The sequence below is a fragment of the Triturus cristatus genome, chromosome 8 (assembly GCF_964204655.1).
Source record: "Triturus cristatus chromosome 8, aTriCri1.1, whole genome shotgun sequence".
NCBI lineage: Eukaryota > Metazoa > Chordata > Amphibia > Caudata > Salamandridae > Triturus > Triturus cristatus.
In genome coordinates, this window is record NC_140591.1 from 1158850705 (window position 1) to 1158867807 (window position 17103).

Genomic DNA, 17103 nt, shown 5'->3' on the forward strand with positions numbered 1-17103 from the left:
CTCCTTTTCTCTCATGGGGAAAGCTGAGTAAGTCCTGTCAACTGAATCTTCCCTTTTCTTGTACCACCTATCCTTCCACTTTTCTACATCACCCCATTTTCTCAATATGGCAATCATTTCTTTAATCTGTCCTGTTCTGCCAGCACCATTTAGATTTTCAATATCCTTGTCTGAAAAATCCACCCTGTAAGGTTTCTGCAAAGCTTTCACCTTATCCATGTCAACTCCTTGTTCACTCGCTATTGCTCTTAACCTGTCATGTGTACTCTTAGCCCTCCAGGTGATACTTTTGCACATAAATAACAACTCTCCATCATGATGGTTTTTGAGTATATCTGTAGGAATTGTCCCTGCAATAAGCTCCTCCAATTCTATGCGCAACCTAGCTACATCAATTGCCTGTGAATCTTTATCCTTCTTTTGAAGAACTTTCAACCAAGCATTCAAATCTTCAGCTGTTATTTCAGTAGACTTTTTCACTACACCCACTTGTTCTGTCATCCTCTGTGGTTCCAAAATTGTTCCTCCCAAACAACCAGTATTCAATCCTAAATTAGGCTGCACATCTGATCCTCCACTACATGTGTCATGTCTCGACTGCCTCAAATTATTTTCTCCTGTTCTCATTCTTGATTCTTCCAAAGTACAAGTACCAACGAAACCATTTCCAACATAGGGAACCGTCAAACCATTTTCACCCATTCTTTGTTTATCAAAAATAGGCACAACCGGACCAATAGTTACAGACACTGTAACGGCTTCAAGATTTTTCGTCAGCTCTCGGATTTTCTCAGTCAGCTCAGATGTTGTTCTGGCTAATTCTCTTGTTTTCTCTTCACTGACTCGATTCTCTCTCTCCCGCTCTCTCTCTCTCTCACTTTCCGTGAAAGAGCTACCACTTTTCAAATCAGGTGTCACAACCTCAGTTTTAATAATTCGCAAAGTATCTCTTACAGGAGTAGTAATTGGCGTGCACTCTTCTGGTTCTGGTCTATACGGAGGTGGTCTCTTGTAAACCATGTCATCCAAGACCTCATCCTCGTAATCATTAACTCCATACCTTCTCACTTCTGTATCAGGCACCTTTTCTGCACCTTTCCTTCCTTCCGCTTCTTCAACAGTCCTCATAGGATATAATCCCTCTGACATACTAACATCTCGCCATCTCCTCATTCGATCATGATGAGTCTCACGATCATACTTCCTCCCAAAAAAGTACCTATAATTGCCTCCACTCCTCTGCTTTTCTCGCTCATGTACCTCATCTTGCCATTCCACCAACGCCTCAAACTGTGTCGGCCTTGGTCTAGGCTCTAGACACATCATTTTCTCCCACAAATTTCTCAACACGGCCAGATTAAATGAACCATGTTCCGGGAACGCTAAGACACCATCTTCTTTAGTATACTTAGCCCAGTTATCTAACCATATACAGGTATGATACCCATATTTCGCAACCATGAAGGATGCAGGAGTTCTCGTCGGAGGTCACAATTCGCCCTCTCTAGTTATTACGTTTTTATCCTTGTCGAACCACTTTTTTATTTTACCGAACAAAGATTTTTTCTTCTTTTCCTCCGGTTGGTAATACATTTTAACGTTTACCAATATTCTCTAGTCACTTCCGCAACTGTACGATCTTTTGTCCAATAACAGCGCGACTCACACCAATGCACCAATCCTGGAGCGTCTACGTCACTCTGTACTCCTTCCAATCCCTGCGCGGCTCACACCAACGCACCAATCCTAGCGCGAGCACTGTTCTGATCCACTACCCAATCACAGCGCGGTCAGTATGACGTCAGCAATCGCTGCAGTCACTTCTGCTCCTGTCTCCTGTCTCCTGTCACTCGTCTACCCCTCCTTTACAAAGCCTTCTCAGTAGACTTTGTTTCAGACTCTACAAAATCTATTAGTTACAACATATAAACATCTCCATTGTCTGCTTCGCTAACCACAGAATAGTAAAGAAAATCTTTCTCACAAGAATCCCACTTCTTTCTAGAACAGCGCTTACCTCTGCTCCACCACGGAATAATTACTTTCGTTGACACAGTAGCACATCCCTCTACTCTGCCCTTCTAACATGCATCCATTAACTGTTTCCTCTAGGACTGCTCCAAAGAGTCTTACAATCAACTAAATGCTCATACATTCACGCACTTTCACACCAGAAAATGTAGCACCTGCACACAGAATCCTGCCTTTCCCGAGAACAGCGAACAGTCTGTCCCACTACAGAATTATAACACGCGTTAACCAAGCAGTGCTTACCTCTGCCCAGTCCTACAGACAAGCTCAGAGAATACCTATTACTCCTCCCGCGATAAGCTTTAACGGCGAACCTTATGGATCCCTAGGACTTAAGACCAGAGTTTCACAGATAACCTTCGCTACCATACACACTCCTTTTATACTGAAAATATGTCCCTAATAGTAACACACGACGATGTCACTGATTCCGAACCCAGACAATGTGACGCGCAACTTCAATTGTCACACGTTTTTCCTGCATACATACAGGTAATTCCAACAATCCCGTCTTTCCCGAGAGCAGCGCTCATTTCCCTCTGCCCTACTACGGAACCGTCACCAGCTCCCAAGTTCCAGAAGCCGTACACACTACATAAAACTCAACACGACGACTTCAACATATAGTATTAGTACATATACCAACATCAATCAATAATCAATAAATCAAAAGCCTATGTACAAGCAATCTATCAGATCAAGACAATAATCTAAAACCATCATACTGCTACCAGGAAACTGCTGCAGATCGGCGCATATAAATTCTCCCTACTTCCACGGACAGAGTAAATCTACAGTCACACGCACATACACTCTTCATTCGCTAGGGCCCATCACACTAAATTCACACTATTACTCTATCCACACTGAATATAGGAGAGAAACCTAAACCAATCTGCATCTAATGCGAGGCCAATGCGACCTTAAAGAAATTGTCCTGAGTCATGATTTTAAACATAGGAAATACATCTGAAACTCAATAAATGACAAAGAAATAACCACCCGACACAAGATTTCAAGTAAATGCTTAGTTATCTAAATTAGTTCAAAAATGGAAATCAATCATTAGTAAATCATTATTCTCATAATTACCTATTCTAGCTAAATGGGTCAGGACTGGTCTCTCGGTAAAGTCTCTCGAGCTGCCGTCCTCTGCATGAAGTCCAAAACGCGATGACCGCAAGGAACGCGATGAATGAAAGGAGCGCAATGAACATGGACCCTCTCTAGTCTAACATTTTTATAGGAAAAATAACAAATTAAAGTTACAAACAAATTTTAGATATCCGTTGAGCCGCTGAGCAGAGCAAGCAGGAAAGGAAGTCTCTTGGTTACATTTAGAAAACCTCCGCTCAGGGAAAATCACAAAAATAAAAAATACGGAAGAAGGAAACTCGAGTTTGCAAATGTTACTTTCATAAATGCTCTTCCTTGGTATCATAGCAGAGCCACCGCAGACTGATCATTGTTCTTTGTGGCTTTATCCTTCTTCCAAGGACAATTGGAATCGTTCCCGGAGCTACTGTCCTCACGGAAACTTTCTACACAGGCAGAAGCTGTGGTCAGGTGACTTTCGACCATGTTCAGCAAGGCCTCTCGTCAAAATTCAATCACTCGAGTGCAGGCTGTAAATGGCAGCCATCTTGTTTTAGGCCAAAACGGACCATCTTAATTAAAAGAAACACAAAACAACGTTACCACATCATAATGATTAAACAATGTTAATTCCCACTAATACCCCTATGTGTATGTAATTATCTAGCCTTGTGCAACGCAATAAAGCATTAGTACACGTTATTTTAAACGCACAAACACAAAACAAATAGCACTTACAACACTCATTTAATAAACCCGCACATTATTATTAAGCAACATATATGCATCCCACGTGTAGATTCTCTCATTAGTATTGTTGATTAATTTAGACTTTTAACAAAACAAACTATTAATTAGTGATTACAAATTAGTAATTTTATTCATAACATATAGACAAAACTGGAGCTTAAAACTCAATAAATTTTCAACAGAAAACTCTGCTCCAGCATAAGCACTTGACTCAATACTGTGTGATTCTAGGCAAATCACTTAATATCCCTGTGTCTAAAAATGTATGTTGAAATGTATTTGTCTAATCCCTACTAGATGTACACAATCGATGATCATCTCCCAACTTCTCATGCAATGTACAGTACTCTGTTGCTTCATAGAGGTTTGTGCAATATTTTAATATATACTAGAATCAGCTCATTTTGGGACAGTTTTAGCTGTCTCGCCAGAAGATTGTTTTTAAGAATAAAAAAACATATACTATAAATATAATTTGGGGCTTTCAGCCAGCTATCTTCATCATAGATCTGTTCATTTGTCATTCACTCTTGGATTCTGCCCACCACAGAATACAGCGCCGGGAAGGGCACTGCTTACTTTTCAAAAGAATGAGCGCCAGTGCCCAATGCTCTGCCCAGAAGGCTGCAGAGGGCGCTATTAAATGTCAGCGTCACTAATACCAAGGTTGTGTAGTCTTAAATCCACCCCAGGCCTCTTTAATCCACTGACAGACACTCTCTGCCCGTTTATCTCACTCTTGCTGGACACTGGATTCTTCCTCTGTCTTTCCCCTTTGTGTGTTTTTCTCTCTCTTACTCTCGGGAAATGTCTGAAAGGGTCAAATGAGTGCAGGACCCCAGAAATGAGTGCCAGTAGCCCCCACCGGCAACCGCTGGCTCAAATAATCATTGAGTCAGTAGGTAAGATCATTTGAACCACTGGCTCCCTTCCCTGCGATTGTGGGCATTTCAGTGCCAGCGATCATGGAACAATGTATTTGATTTATTATTATGTTTGGACTCTTCAGGAAATACAACACTCTCTGGGCTTCAAGTCATTTCACTGACTTTAAGTCTGATACATATTTTGTTTCACAGTCAGAGTCCATTGGCTAGATACAATCAATTAAAAACATTTCAACATCTTTTTCTGACAGTAGTCTTTCCTTTCTTACAATATAACAAAAGAGAGAGAAAGGGATTTCACAACTAAGTTGTAAGGGGTACTCCCAGTCCCCTGAGGTATACAAAATAAACAAAGAAGGGGGTATCCTTAAATGAGAGAAGGTAAAGACCTTCTGTCTGTTAGAGAGTTCTCAGAGAAGTAAAAAGAGAAATTATTTCTTTTTTATGAAACCCCTCACTCACCAACCTAGTTGGTGACATGCTTCATCATCGGGGTCCACCCGAGCAGTCGAATACCACTCGGGTGTGCTTCAACGCAGGCGTTTATTTTGTCTTTCCTTTCCTTTCTTACCATATCACTGGTAAAAGTGGTTTGTACCTTGCTGATAATAAAATGCTATGTGTGAGGAAAGCAAAACAAAAGATTATAGAAAACAAGCAGAAAAGGTATGAACTGTGACATAATTGGAGAGTAAGTACTGCGTTAATCTACAGATGGAAATGTTAGGGCGAAGGGGATGGAGTGCAGTTCCCTTGCTGGAACAAATAAGATGGATGTCCGGGCCGGACTGGCTCCTGGGTGTTTTTTGCTGGGGTGGCAGGGTGGGGTCCAGGCTGATTTTGTTGCTGGGGAGCTTCCAGTGCTTCTAAATGAACAATGCAAAACAAATAGCTTTAAAGCATACTTTTTTACACATTTATTTTGCATTGTTTATTAAGGGAAGCCAGGTAGCCAGTCAGGCCCTGTAGGATGTATTCATTTTAATGTGCTGCCGTTTAATGTGTTATCCCTTGTTTGATAGAACAGTTCCTTTCGTTCGCTTTGTCCTTTATCAGGCTTACATCAAGATGGCTTCTGCACATTAGGAGCCCTATCATGGTGGCTGTGCTGGCTTTCGTTTTTATGCATCTGCAGTTTGTTGACTGAATTCTTTTAATTCCGAGTTAGTTCATCGTTTTAGACCGCGCTGCCCAGATTTACAAAGGTGTCACAATGCAGCCAAGCACCCAAAGAGGCTGAGCAGCATTGCGTGATAGGGAGAGAGCAGGATAATGCCATATTCACAGAGATATGTCTCTCTCCTCCCCAATCCCCTAGAGCCCAGGAAGATTTCAGCTGCCGTGCAGCAGCCACACACCTTAGCACCACAGTGCTAGGGAGTGTGCTTGAGTCTACCATAGGTTTTTTACAAGAAGGATACCCTTCCTGTACACAATACTATGGCTGGACAAGTTTAAAACCTTTTCCTACTTTGTATGTGTACTGCACAGCACAGGACACATGCAAAGTCAGAAAAGAAAGGAGAAATGAAAACATTCCTCCTTTTAACGCCTGCTTTCCAGCAGTGTTAACTTTTGGTGCTAAACCCTGGCTCCTAATGTCAGTAGATAGGGTTTAGCATAAATAAGCATGGGGGGGTGTCATGGGAATTGGAAAAGCCCATATATGACCCATGTAATGCCCCCTTGATGCAAAGCAGTATTTCATGCTGCTTTGCGTTACTTTTCCATACAAACCAACGCTAATACTAATAACCTCTGGTTTGTTAATACCCAAATAGGTGTAGTGTTGGGTTAGCGTTACAGAAATACTGCTAAACCTTTGCGAATCTGGGTCCACAACCCAGAAGCAGGAAGAGGCAAACTCAGATCGCTGTTTTCAAGCTGCAATGCCTGAAAATGAAGGTCTAAATCAGAGAAATAAGGCCTAGATGTACAACCCTTTTTTGCAGTCGAAAAAGGAAAATCAACCCGTTTGTGACTAGCTATTAGGAAGGGGCGTGCCAAGTCTTCCTAATAGCGACTCTAACACCAATGTACTATTGTTTTGCAACTGCAGTTTACCACCTACTTTAAGTAGGTGGTAAACCACTCGCAAACGAGAAGAGGTACCCAAAGAACCCCTTATCCTTTGTGAATGGGTGTGAAAATATTTTGGTCCCAGGTACGACTGCCTGCCCTTAAAAAACTTAACTGAAAAGTTTAATTTTTCTTTTTTAAATGCATCCCATTTTCCTTCAGGGAAAATGGGCTGCATTTAAAAAAAACTGCTTAATTTAAAAAGCAGTCACAGACATGGTGGTCTGCTGACCCCAGCAGGCCACCATCCCTGGAAGTGCTACCCATTCCCAATGGAGTCGCAAATTGCACTTGCCTCATGAATATTGATGAGGCATGCAATTTGCGACCCCATTGGGAATCGCAATCAGAGTCTGAGACACTGTTGTACAGTCAGTTTAGTGAGCCCCAAATTGCGAGTCACAATTTTGCGCAATTTGCAACTCGCTAAACTGAATGTTTGTACATATGGCCCTTAAATGAAGTAACTTTTCAATCTGCAGGCGCATAAAACAGTTCCTGACCAGCGCAGTCCATCATGATAGCCTCAAACTGCAGTCCTGTGGTTTTTATCCTCCACCTGTGGCAAATGCAGACAGTTCCAAACTTAAGACAAGTGATCTTTAGGCTTCAAAGGGGCTAGTTTTCTAACATTTTATTTTTTGTTTTATTTTTTGTTTCTTTTTTGCACTTCACTTTCTTTATAATTTAAAAAACACCTGTACAAAAAAACAGAATGTGTTTCAGAAAATACAGAACGCAGAAAGCTCAGGCTGATAAGTGTAAATGGGGAGAAGCAAGATTATTTCTATTTTGTTGCATACTACCATACTAACGATATGTGTGGGGATTCTTCTTGTTCGCATCCTAATTTATTATGAGAACATATCACTTACTAATGGTGATGCATCTGAGCCGGCATATATAAATATATATATTTTAACAAATCTACAAGTCAAAAGTCAAACTGCAATCAATGTTATCTGGATTACGCTTGATATAAATTTTATAGAATGTCTTGATTCTGTGGACTCCTATCATCCCCAAGTGGTGCTAGGGTATAGAATGCTCCAGGTTAAATACAGTATTGCCAGCTGGAGTACTCCCCATACAACAAAAACCACAACATTTGGCCCTTTTTCATTAGTTTAGAACCACCTTACTTTGCCTTATGGGCTTACTGGCCATTCTCCCATCACAGACATCTTTACACCTGCTATGGCCCTGTTTACTAATATTATAATTATCAAAAATTAAAGGAGAATTCATGTAGTGAGGGAATCAATTTGATCATTCCTCAAATCTTTTTGTGTTTTAGATCAGAGCATCTTACCATGGGCCAGGTCTTTACACACTTAAGAGGCAAGTGTGAAATGCTTAATATGTTCTGTGATGTTTCTAGGAACTTTTCAAAAAGTAAATTCTGAGATACACGTAATGTGTACACTGAAATATATAGAAATCCTAGGCACATGTGACTACTTTTATTGACTAAATCCATGAAGTTTGTCTGATGTGTGTGAAAAGAAAGTTTTCAGGGCTCAACTGTACTTTGCTGTTTACCTCTTTGGTAGCTGAAAGCAGTTTTGGCTGAGCCATAAGCCCTCAAAAGGCCCCTATTGTATGGACAGTAACCATAGTTGAAAACTCTGCTGTTAACGTCTCCATGCTATATTTACCTCCCTCAGCAAAAATCATTTTCTGTATACTTAAAGAGAACATTTAGGAGAAGCCTACAATTCTCTACTTGTATTTCATTAAGGCCCAAAATTGAGAGGAAGTGAGGTCCCTAAAGGTAAACCTACTTTCCTCACTGCCTGCAAAATAGACTGATCCTTTTGAGGGACATTCCTGACATAATCAAAGAAGTATGTAAACCCTTCAACACTCCCAGGCTGGTAGAAAAAAATGAAAGATTTTTGGGTCTGGCCTTTGAGACAATATTTTTATATATATATATATATATATATATATATATATATATATATATATATATATATATATATATATTCCAAACGAAGAAAGCTCCCACTTGAAGCACCACACCCAGCGTGTTTTTCACCTTTTATTTCAGCAGGCGTGCGGGTGATACAGCACAACATTTCCAGCATTCGTGAGTGCCATACGCGTTTCGGGCTTCCTAGCCCTTGCTCACTGGCATCTTGCAGGGGAAACAGCAGTCAAGGTTTTCACCGTTCTCACAGCGATTCTTTTAAGTCTTGCCTTTAGTGGGCGTGACTAGATGGCATTATGGTCTTTGAAGTCCTTGTGATGCCGTATTGTCCCAAATTTTCTTATATCCCCCAGTGGGTTACCAGAATTAGTCTAGCTGGTCCTCCGCCTTAGTCACCTTACTGAACGGCCACGTTGGTCCTCTTCGCCACACAGTCATCAGCGAACGGCGATCAGGAGCTGCGATATCCGCAGCGGGGTGCTTCGCGACCGGGATGGCCGCAATATATTCCAAACGAAGAAAGCTCCCACTTGAAGCACCACACCCAGCGTGTTTTTCACCTTTTATTTCAGCAGGCGTGCGGGTGATACAGCACAACATTTCCAGCATTCGTGAGTGCCATACGCGTTTCGGGCTTCCTAGCCCTTGCTCACTGGCATCTTGCAGGGGAAACAGCAGTCAAGGTTTTCACCGTTCTCACAGCGATTCTTTTAAGTCTTGCCTTTAGTGGGCGTGACTAGATGGCATTATGGTCTTTGAAGTCCTTGTGATGCCGTATTGTCCCAAATTTTCTTATATCCCCCAGTGGGTTACCAGAATTAGTCTAGCTGGTCCTCCGCCTTAGTCACCTTACTGAACGGCCACGTTGGTCCTCTTCGCCACACAGTCATCAGCGAACGGCGATCAGGAGCTGCGATATCCGCAGCGGGGTGCTTCGCGACCGGGATGGCCGCAATATATTCCAAACGAAGAAAGCTCCCACTTGAAGCACCACACCCAGCGTGTTTTTCACCTTTTATTTCAGCAGGCGTGCGGGTGATACAGCACAACATTTCCAGCATTCGTGAGTGCCATACGCGTTTCGGGCTTCCTAGCCCTTGCTCACTGGCATCTTGCAGGGGAAACAGCAGTCAAGGTTTTCACCGTTCTCACAGCGATTCTTTTAAGTCTTGCCTTTAGTGGGCGTGACTAGATGGCATTATGGTCTTTGAAGTCCTTGTGATGCCGTATTGTCCCAAATTTTCTTATATCCCCCAGTGGGTTACCAGAATTAGTCTAGCTGGTCCTCCGCCTTAGTCACCTTACTGAACGGCCACGTTGGTCCTCTTCGCCACACAGTCATCAGCGAACGGCGATCAGGAGCTGCGATATCCGCAGCGGGGTGCTTCGCGACCGGGATGGCCGCAATATATTCCAAACGAAGAAAGCTCCCACTTGAAGCACCACACCCAGCGTGTTTTTCACCTTTTATTTCAGCAGGCGTGCGGGTGATACAGCACAACATTTCCAGCATTCGTGAGTGCCATACGCGTTTCGGGCTTCCTAGCCCTTGCTCACTGGCATCTTGCAGGGGAAACAGCAGTCAAGGTTTTCACCGTTCTCACAGCGATTCTTTTAAGTCTTGCCTTTAGTGGGCGTGACTAGATGGCATTATGGTCTTTGAAGTCCTTGTGATGCCGTATTGTCCCAAATTTTCTTATATCCCCCAGTGGGTTACCAGAATTAGTCTAGCTGGTCCTCCGCCTTAGTCACCTTACTGAACGGCCACGTTGGTCCTCTTCGCCACACAGTCATCAGCGAACGGCGATCAGGAGCTGCGATATCCGCAGCGGGGTGCTTCGCGACCGGGATGGCCGCAATATATTCCAAACGAAGAAAGCTCCCACTTGAAGCACCACACCCAGCGTGTTTTTCACCTTTTATTTCAGCAGGCGTGCGGGTGATACAGCACAACATTTCCAGCATTCGTGAGTGCCATACGCGTTTCGGGCTTCCTAGCCCTTGCTCACTGGCATCTTGCAGGGGAAACAGCAGTCAAGGTTTTCACCGTTCTCACAGCGATTCTTTTAAGTCTTGCCTTAAGACTGGGGGGTATAAGAAAATTTGGGACAATACGGCATCACAAGGACTTCAAAGACCATAATGCCATCTAGTCACGCCCACTAAAGGCAAGACTTAAAAGAATCGCTGTGAGAACGGTGAAAACCTTGACTGCTGTTTCCCCTGCAAGATGCCAGTGAGCAAGGGCTAGGAAGCCCGAAACGCGTATGGCACTCACGAATGCTGGAAATGTTGTGCTGTATCACCCGCACGCCTGCTGAAATAAAAGGTGAAAAACACGCTGGGTGTGGTGCTTCAAGTGGGAGCTTTCTTCGTTTGGAATATATTGCGGCCATCCCGGTCGCGAAGCACCCCGCTGCGGATATCGCAGCTCCTGATCGCCGTTCGCTGATGACTGTGTGGCGAAGAGGACCAACGTGGCCGTTCAGTAAGGTGACTAAGGCGGAGGACCAGCTAGACTAATTCTGGTAACCCACTGGGGGATATAAGAAAATTTGGGACAATACGGCATCACAAGGACTTCAAAGACCATAATGCCATCTAGTCACGCCCACTAAAGGCAAGACTTAAAAGAATCGCTGTGAGAACGGTGAAAACCTTGACTGCTGTTTCCCCTGCAAGATGCCAGTGAGCAAGGGCTAGGAAGCCCGAAACGCGTATGGCACTCACGAATGCTGGAAATGTTGTGCTGTATCACCCGCACGCCTGCTGAAATAAAAGGTGAAAAACACGCTGGGTGTGGTGCTTCAAGTGGGAGCTTTCTTCGTTTGGAATATATTGCGGCCATCCCGGTCGCGAAGCACCCCGCTGCGGATATCGCAGCTCCTGATCGCCGTTCGCTGATGACTGTGTGGCGAAGAGGACCAACGTGGCCGTTCAGTAAGGTGACTAAGGCGGAGGACCAGCTAGACTAATTCTGGTAACCCACTGGGGGATATAAGAAAATTTGGGACAATACGGCATCACAAGGACTTCAAAGACCATAATGCCATCTAGTCACGCCCACTAAAGGCAAGACTTAAAAGAATCGCTGTGAGAACGGTGAAAACCTTGACTGCTGTTTCCCCTGCAAGATGCCAGTGAGCAAGGGCTAGGAAGCCCGAAACGCGTATGGCACTCACGAATGCTGGAAATGTTGTGCTGTATCACCCGCACGCCTGCTGAAATAAAAGGTGAAAAACACGCTGGGTGTGGTGCTTCAAGTGGGAGCTTTCTTCGTTTGGAATATATTGCGGCCATCCCGGTCGCGAAGCACCCCGCTGCGGATATCGCAGCTCCTGATCGCCGTTCGCTGATGACTGTGTGGCGAAGAGGACCAACGTGGCCGTTCAGTAAGGTGACTAAGGCGGAGGACCAGCTAGACTAATTCTGGTAACCCACTGGGGGATATAAGAAAATTTGGGACAATACGGCATCACAAGGACTTCAAAGACCATAATGCCATCTAGTCACGCCCACTAAAGGCAAGACTTAAAAGAATCGCTGTGAGAACGGTGAAAACCTTGACTGCTGTTTCCCCTGCAAGATGCCAGTGAGCAAGGGCTAGGAAGCCCGAAACGCGTATGGCACTCACGAATGCTGGAAATGTTGTGCTGTATCACCCGCACGCCTGCTGAAATAAAAGGTGAAAAACACGCTGGGTGTGGTGCTTCAAGTGGGAGCTTTCTTCGTTTGGAATATATTGCGGCCATCCCGGTCGCGAAGCACCCCGCTGCGGATATCGCAGCTCCTGATCGCCGTTCGCTGATGACTGTGTGGCGAAGAGGACCAACGTGGCCGTTCAGTAAGGTGACTAAGGCGGAGGACCAGCTAGACTAATTCTGGTAACCCACTGGGGGATATAAGAAAATTTGGGACAATACGGCATCACAAGGACTTCAAAGACCATAATGCCATCTAGTCACGCCCACTAAAGGCAAGACTTAAAAGAATCGCTGTGAGAACGGTGAAAACCTTGACTGCTGTTTCCCCTGCAAGATGCCAGTGAGCAAGGGCTAGGAAGCCCGAAACGCGTATGGCACTCACGAATGCTGGAAATGTTGTGCTGTATCACCCGCACGCCTGCTGAAATAAAAGGTGAAAAACACGCTGGGTGTGGTGCTTCAAGTGGGAGCTTTCTTCGTTTGGAATATATATATATATATATATATATATATATATATATATATATATATATATATATATATATATATATTTTTATGCTTACTATCACTACAGTACACAGCATTGATGAATAGATCAAACCACTTCAGCAATTTGCTTCCCTCACTGTGAGTGACACAATTTTGCCTGCTCACAATGAGGTTATCCCGGCATTAAATAGCGCACTTCAGTGCCAAGGTTTGTAGGAGTACATTTGTCTTTATTATGTTTTTGTAATTGTTTTTCTTTATTTTCTTGCAAGTGCCTGGCAACGCTATATACACTGCTACCCAGTTGCTTACACATCTGAATGTGCACAGCATCTTTATTTACTTTTCCCAAATGACACCAGCCTTCCTGAATGGTAGAGTAATAATAAAGAATGCCAAAAGCTATAGAGTGTATTTATAAAAAAAACAAGATGGCCACTGTGCATGTACCTGCATGTGACCATCTTGGAGTAGTTTTTTCAGTACTTTATCCATTTTACCCGGTCCAAGATGGCTGATACCGTTTCAATGAATTGGACATCACGGAACGGTAAGCAATATCATAGAGTTTAGAAAATAGTCAAATATGGCTTCTCGTGTGCCGCACACACATGCAGCCATCTTTGAATACTTTTGAAATTATGTATTGGTAAAAAGGGTTGTCTACCTTGATAACTCAAGCTTTGGAAAGGCCATGGTCAGATGTTTGGCTTTGCTAATGTTTGTTCTACTATTTAGTGAAAGGAAGTTTGTCAATCATCGAGGCTCAGAGATTACTAAACAGTCGCTGAGGTAGGTTAGAGATTTAGAGGCTTATTAGTCTATTCTTACAATGAGCTGAGTCTCGTCTGGCTACATCAAGGCGGCACGTACATGGTATTTAAAAATCATATCAGTGTCTTCACATCCATGTACAACAAGAGAGGTGACAGGAAAGATCTTTGAAGAGCCATCAAAACTGTAGACCAAAAGGTGGTGAATAAGGGGACTGTGAGCAGATACTCAAAAAATTGGAGAACCACTTGGACACCTTACTACTGCATGATACCTCTTTCTCGAAGCCTGAGTTGTAAGATGGTGGAATCCACTAAGTCAAACGTGGTAGAAAGGTTCACCATTATCGTATTGCTGCGTCCCTCCTATTGACTGTCATTCTCAGTTCATCTAAAGCCAAGGGTAGGGTGATTTCCCTGCCTATGTGAAAGTCTAACTGCCACAGATCCAGAGACCCACATACTTCTAGGATTGTGGACAGTTGCTTGGCTGCACTCCTTTCAATTATTTCCATAATTGATTGATTGTTTTATTTATACACCACACGCTCACCTACAGAGGCATTTCAGCTCTTAGGAACAGTTAAAGCAAATGGTGCCCTAAATCCTACAACAACAAAAATTGGCAGAAAAGAAAGATTTTTAGGGCTATCTTGAAGGAAATATATGATTGAATATTTTGAATGTGTAATGGGAGGCTTTTCCAGAGCTGGGGGACCAGCAGTCAAAGTTTCCAGCCTCTTGCATGAGAAACTGTAATTAATACAAAGGACAGAGAGCAGCAGTGGAGAGTTAGAATACAGAGATTTTAAAAAAGTGTAGTGAGTGAAAAAATGAAGATGGGGAGATCTTTTAGTTGCATAAAAAATTCTGTACATAACACAGATTTTTTTTAAAACTATCCTCTGCTTAAGCGGAAGTCAGTGGAGTTGAATTCTAGCTTGAGTGACTGTACAGTTTGCATACCTTTCGCGCTGCTAGACTCTGAACCCTTTGAAGCTTGATTAGGGAAGACTCAGGAAGGTCTAAAAAGAGAATGTTATGAGAGTCATTCCTTGACAAAATGCATGCAGAAGCGGCCTGACCTCAAGTTGGTTGGCTATGAATGGGAGGACTTCTCCCAGCTGCTATAGTATGTGGAAATATGTTGCCGAAACCACAGTAATCTTAGCTGAGTGGGAAAGGTCACGATTGATTAAAACTCCTAAAGAATTAACTTTTTTTGAGGACAGGGGCACATTACCCACATTTTCAGGCCAGTGGAAGTATGCTAATGCTGGATGCTGTTTCCAACACAGGAACCAGGTTATAGGCTGGTAATTCTCGACCAATGAACTGACAATTTAACTACAAGGGTTGACCACTTGACTTTATAACGGTTAAGAACCACACAGGTGATTTCAAGAAAATATCAGTAATCCAACAATAGTTGGTGGGAGGGACCTAATTGCTAAATGAGAAGGGACAGATGCGATCTGGGAACCATTATTTCATATTGTCCAGCAGTTTTGATGTCGTCGTGACCTGTTCGTGTGGTCGCTTTTCCTCAAACCTCCCCTCTTCTGAGCTTCTCTGTACGACATCCTGTGATGTATAAGGCAATGAAGGGGTCTTCTGAACAGATCATTGATGTCCTGGTTTAGTTGCCATACTCATTGCTGATGAAGGATACTTGTATAACAGATGTGAAGGATCACCTGGTGGTAACTGCTCATATCCGTTCATATTACTTAGCATTTCCAATTCCACATCCACCACTGTCTATGTGGAGAAGTTTGTTAGGGCTTTCGTCGATAGCAGCTGGGCTTGCAGCAAAGGGAAGTGATTAAATTAAACTTCTACCTAAACTGGCAATGGTGTAATATGCTTGTGATCCCTCAAACCGCTCAGATTTACAACCCCGTGTCCGAGCAGTTGTTTGAAATGCAGCCGTTTGACCTAGCTAGAAAGGCTAAAGTGAGGAGGTCTTCACTTAGCTGCTAACCATGTTATTGTAACCATTCAAATTTCGCTGTGCAAAGCCCCAATTTGCAACGAGTGCGCTTATTCCACGTGGGCACCAATTCTAGTGCAATTGTCCTGTTCAAATAGAGTGTGCAGTAAACAGGGTAGACGGAGATAATGGAAAGATGATGGTGTAGTAAAAAGATGGTTTCACCAGACCCTCATTATACCATGAACTACTTACTGCATATGAGGTGGTGTGGGGCCCTGCTGTTTGTGAATACCGCCACTTGCTGCAGAGTAGTAAGTTATGAGTATTGGATGAGGCCAGTAGGTAGACAGTGGAATAGTTGCTTAAGGTCTTTAATTTGCGTCTCAGCAAATGAGGACAGGAAGATGAAGAACTTAAAATGTTATGTGCATAGTCAGATCAAGCAAATACAAAATATTAGCGGTCAAGTATTTATGGCAAACTGGAGATGCAGGGCACGTCGCAAATTATGCCAGGTTTAAAAGTCATAGTTCCAGCACATCTTTCATAATGAAGGGGAAAAGAGGCAACAAAAGATTTAAAAATATGTGGATTAGAGAGACACTGTGCAGACTTTCTAGCGGGATATGTATGTTCTGACTGCACAGAGATTTAAGCATAACACAATGGACAAAACTCTTACCATAAACTCTCCTTTCCCTTGCTTGCCCTCTATCTATGCCAAATTGTTCTCCTCTCCTCCTTTGTGGGAAGAAAATCAGCTGGGTGTATCGGTACTGTTAGCAGTTGAAGTAGGGCGTGAAGTAGGTGAAAAGTCCAGTGGAGCAACCCCAGTATCATCTGGCCCTGGGAAAGACCCAGCCAAACATCCTCATCAGTGAGGAGAGGGCTTTGTCCAGTGAAGCAAACACCTGCACATAATGCCCAATCTCCCTAGGAAAGTCATCGCCAAACAGAGACCCCTGTCTATTCAATCCAAACTTGGGTCTATCCTCAGCAAAAGACATTTAAGCCTTTCATATGACAGTCTTGGGTATGTATTTCCCAAAAGTCATACGGCCCTCTAGGCCCACCTGAAGGCCACCTCTGGATCAAAAGGTTTCATTGTGCTCTTTGCCTGCTCAGCCAGGCCACCCTAGGTCAGTGGACCTAGTGTGTCCAAAATGTTGTCCTGGTATGATGCCCAGGCTCTAGTCTATTCACATCCCTTCTGGGATCCTTAGCCCCTTTACTTAAAAAGGTAACAATGTGTGTGTCTAACACCTGGGCCAAAGCTACTTTATCAGTAATAGCAGGCTTTGAGCAGTATGCCCTCATTTTGGAGCTAGTGGAGCTATCAATAGGATTTCTGATCCCTGCTTTTGCATAATCAACCACAAAATGTTGGGGAAACCACTCCATAGAGTAAGGGTGTTGTAACAAATCG

At 43.3% G+C, this 17103-nt stretch overlaps 1 protein-coding gene across 1 annotated transcript in view; it reads left to right on the forward strand.

The window, feature by feature from the left end:
- LOC146805538 (lysozyme G-like) overlaps positions 1 to 17103 on the forward strand; it is a 71143-nt gene that overhangs the window by 18020 nt on the left and 36020 nt on the right. The gene's annotated exons all lie outside the window — the stretch shown is intronic.